Raw genomic sequence first — 4,670 nt, 5'->3', positions numbered from 1 at the left:
ATGATACATCCCTGATGCACTCCTTTCTTGATTTTGAACCATACAGTGTTCCCTTGTTCTGCTCAGACAACAGCTTCTTGGTCTAAATATACATTTTAGATGAGCACAGTCAAGTGTCTGAGATACCCCTGCTTCTCAATGTTAGCCACTATTTGTTGTAACCCACACTGTCAAATCTCTTTGCATACATGATAAAACACAAATAGATATCCATCTGGTATTTTCTGCTTTCAGCAAAGATCCATTTGACATTAGTAATGGTATCCCTAGTGCCATGGTCTCTTCTAAACTTAACTGATATTTCTGGCAGTTCATTTTAGAAAAAGAAATAGTTTCTTCCTCATTGTAATTCAACTAATCACTTTATATTTGTAATTCTTCATGTTCTTTATTTTCTTTTTAATTTTAACTTGGAAGACATGTACTGATGTTGCAAAGTAGTCTTAATTTACATATTATAAATTACTTATAAGCTCTAGTGGATTTTTAAAGTTTTTCATCCACTTTAATACCCTGTTTTGTGAAATGCTTATTTAAGATATTTGCTTTTTATTCTTAAAGTCTTCATTTTCTTATTGATTTGTATAAGTTTGTTTTTAAACATTTTGTAGAATCAATGTTGACAACAAAAAGGTAGATAATGTTACTTCAATAACCTATCCTCAAAATGAAACACAAATGAGCATCTGGGCCCGGGGGAACAATGCTGTGGTTCCAGGGCTCCATTCCGGCTGCCATTGCGTTGGCCAAGAGGAGACATTCGGTCTTCATGGTGTTTGTGGCAGGTAATGATGAACAGTCTACACAGATGGCTGCAAGTTGGGAGGATGAGAAAGTGACAGAAACATCCTCAAACAGTTTTGTTGCTATTAAATTGATACCAAAAGTGAAGCCTGCCTACAATTTTCACAAATCTGTCCTGTAGTATGTGTCCCATCCAATTTCTTTATTGGAGACAGTTGAATTCCCTTGGAAGTAATAGCACGAAGTGTTTCTGCTGATAAACTTGTTACTAGAGTTCATAGAGTTCAGCAGATGCACTCACTAAAAGTTGAGATATCGTTTGCAAACAGACGCCAGTCAGAAAGTTCAGTTTCTACTCCATCCACTTCATTTGAAGCTAACAACACTTCTGAAAACTCTCAGTCCAGAAATTCCACATTATGTGAGACCCCACCCACCCATCCTGATGCAAAGTCAAATATTGCAACAGGAGGAGAAAGTTCAGATCACGCCACTGCTTCTCCTGAGCCTAGTGGGTGCTCAAGTCCAAGGCCTGCAGAGGACCTCACCGTTAGAGTGGAAAGACTAACAAAAAACTAGAAGAAAAGGAAAGAGGAAGAGCAGAGGAAGATTAAAAAAGATATTGAGAGAAGAAAAACTGGAAAAGAAATGTTGGATTATAAGAGAAAGCAAGAAGAATTAACAAAAAGAACGTTAGAGGAAAGAAATAGAGAAAAAGCAGAAGATAGGGCAGCTCGAGAGCTTATAAAACGGCAGATGCTCTGGATCGTACAGAGAGCTGCTCATTTAGCAAAGACAAAGGAAGAAGTAGAAGCCACCAAAGCAGCTGCCTTGCTGGCCAAACAGGCAGAAATGGAAGGTAAGAGGGAATCTTATGCAAGAGAAAGGAGTGCAATTGCTAGAATTCAGTTCTGGCTTCCAGATGGTTCTTCCTTCACAAGCCAGTTTCCTTCTGATGCTCCTCTGGAAGAAGCAAGACAGTTTGCTGCACAAACTGTTGGCAACAGTTATGGTAATTTTTCATTAGCAACCATGTTTCCCCGGAAAGACTTTACCAAAGACGATTATAAAAAAAAAAAATTACTGGACTTGGAACTTGGCCCAAGGGCTTCAGTGGGGCTGTTGCCAGCAGGAAGACCAACTATATCCATGGTACACTCTTCTAGTGGAGACATTTGGACGTTGTTGGGGACAGTACTTTACCCATTCCTTGCCATATGGAGATTGATTAGCAACTTATTATTTAGTACCCCTCCTACTGCTATCAGACTTCTGTGAGAGTGGCGTCTTCGGAACCCTCAAACTCTGCATCATCTAGCAACCCTGAGAAAAGGGAACCAGTCCGAAAAAGAGTGCTGGAGAAACGTGGGGGCGACTCTTAAAAGGAGGGCAAGGTCTACAGACTGAGGACTCAAGATGATGGTGAAGATGAAAACAACACTTGGAATGGCAATTCGACCCAACAGATGTAGTGCTCCAAGTACCAAATGTGCAGTAATCATTGTTTGTCTTAGGATTTAATGCAACTAAAGTGTTCCCGGACAAGTGGGACAGCTTTATGTTTTCCTACTGATCTATAAAGTGTCTCTTTCATTCCTGCCTAGTGGGTGTGGTCAAAATTGCTTAACTCAAAAAAGTTGTGAGATAAATTGGCTGCTAGGCTCCTCACATTTGGTAACCAACTGCTTGAAACCTAAAGGAATCAGAAGTTCTGGTAACCTCCTTTCATCAGCTTTTTGTTCACTCTTTCATGCTCATTAGCCCCAGGCTTTCTGATGATAGTTTTGTTTAGAGCTGTTTTGCTCCAGAACTCTTAAGGCCATACAAAGTAACTGGCACGTCACTGAGTAATTAAACCTTGAGTCAGAGCATGTTAATGAGCCAACCAGATGATTTATGTTTAACTTTTCTCTTTTGCTCATTAACTACAAGCAAAATCTTGTAGTTTTTTAATCTCACTTGGACACTGAATAAAAAAAATCTTTTTTTAAAAAAAAGTTTACAGCAATCAATCAAACAGTGAATCAATAAAAAAAACCAAAAAATCCTACCTCTGGAAAAGAGTGAAATCTCTGTTCAAACCAGTAAGAAATAGACAACTTGGAGAAATGGAAGAATGTGTACCATGCTCATGAAAAAGAGAGTTCAAGATTGTGAAAAAAGACAATTCTATGAAAAGCAATCTACAAATTCAATGGAATTCCAATACAGATATCAATTCCATTTTACAATGAGATGGAAAAGGCAATTTACAATTTTATCTGGAAAGAAAAAAGAGCCCAAATAAACAAAGCATTCCTGAAAAGGAAATAAGGTAGGAGGAATCTCCCTCCCCAAGGTGGTCAAGACAGAATGGTACTGGTACAATGACAGACACATTTTGTTTTTGTTACGTGCTGTCAAGTAACCTGCAACTCATAGTAACCCTATGTACAATAGCTCTGAAACCTGCCCTGTCCTGAGCCAGTCTCACTGACTCTGATATACCTATCTCCATTGCCCTAGTTACTATATCAATCTTTCTCATCTGGTGTCTTCCTTCCCTGTGCTATCCCTCCACTCTTATGAGCATGATGTCCTTCACCAAGGATTCGTCCCTCCTGGCCACATGCCCAAAATATGAGATGGAGCTTCAGAATCCTAGCCTCCAAAGAGACACTTGGTTTCACCCTCTCCAAGACAGACATATTTGTTTCCTTGTCTGTCTATGGTATGTTCAAGACTCTTTTTTGGCACCACAATTTGAAGGCAGCAATTCTTCTTCTGTCATTCTTCGTCATTATCCATATCTCTGATGAATAGTAAGTAATTGCCAAGACCATGAACTGAATCAGGCACACCTTAATCTCTAGGCTGATATTGTTATTTCTGAGCATTCTGGAGATGTCCTTGGAGTAGATTTACCTAATGCAATTTGCCTTTTTATTTCCTGACTGCTGGTGTCAAAAGTGTTGATTGTGGAGCCAAACAAACTATAACTATTGACAACCTCAATCTCTCCTACATCCATCTTGGTGCTGCCGATTGGACCATTAGTGAGAATCTTTGTCTTCTTGATGTTGAGCTTCTATCTGTATTGAAGACTACAGTCCTTGACCTTCTTCAGCAAGTGCTTGAGATCCTGTTCAGTTTCAACAATCAAGGTTGTGTCATCTGCATAAGACAGGTTGTTGATGAGTCTTCCTACAATCCTGATGCCACATTCCTCGTCATAAAGATCAGCTTCCTGGATGATGACAGACACATAGATTAATGGAATAGAATTGAGAACACAGAAATCATCAGTCCATCTAACTATTGTCAAATTATTTCAATGAGAGGATGAAATCAGTTAAGTGGGGAAATGACAGATTCTTTTTCAAATTTGGGAAACCATCTGTAGTCAAGACCCACAACTCACAATTTACACAAAAACCACTTCAAGGTGGATCAAGGATCTGGAAGTAAAACAAAATATTATAAAGCTCATCAGAAAAGAGCTTGAAAGAACTCTAGAAAATCCATAGTATGAAGTAGTCTATGTATAATGAAAAACCTACAACCAGGAGAGAATAAAATAGGTGAATGGAAACTTCTTATAATCAAATCCCTATGCACATAAAAAAAAAAAAAAACTTCTCCAACAAGGTAAAAAGAAAAGCCACAGACTGGATAAAAGATTGGTAATATCATATCTGATAAGGGACTCATTTAATATTTATAGAATACTCCAACACCTCAAGAAGGGAAAGGTAAACAACACAATGGGTACAGAATATGAATAGATACTTTACAAAAGAAGGCATTCAGATTACAAACAAACACATGAAGAAATGTTTAAAATCCTTAGCTACCAGAGAGATTCACATCAAAACAACTAAGAGGTATCATCTCACCCAAGCAACAATAGCAAAGTTCAATAGGGCAGCAAAAAACAAATGCTGGTG

The 4,670-nt window shown here is 38.4% G+C and overlaps 1 pseudogene; it reads left to right on the top strand.

Moving 5' to 3' along the window:
• Positions 1-694: 694 nt before the first annotated feature.
• Positions 695-2,216, top strand: LOC102853753 (annotated as a pseudogene).
• Positions 2,217-4,670: the final 2,454 nt, after the last annotated feature.

Source organism: Elephantulus edwardii, unplaced genomic scaffold (assembly GCF_000299155.1).
Source record: "Elephantulus edwardii isolate Elephantulus edwardi_28Jun2011 unplaced genomic scaffold, EleEdw1.0 scaffold00100, whole genome shotgun sequence".
Taxonomy (NCBI): Eukaryota; Metazoa; Chordata; class Mammalia; order Macroscelidea; family Macroscelididae; genus Elephantulus; species Elephantulus edwardii.
The sequence above is the reverse complement of the archived record's forward strand: the minus strand, read 5'-3'. Positions and strand labels throughout refer to the sequence as shown.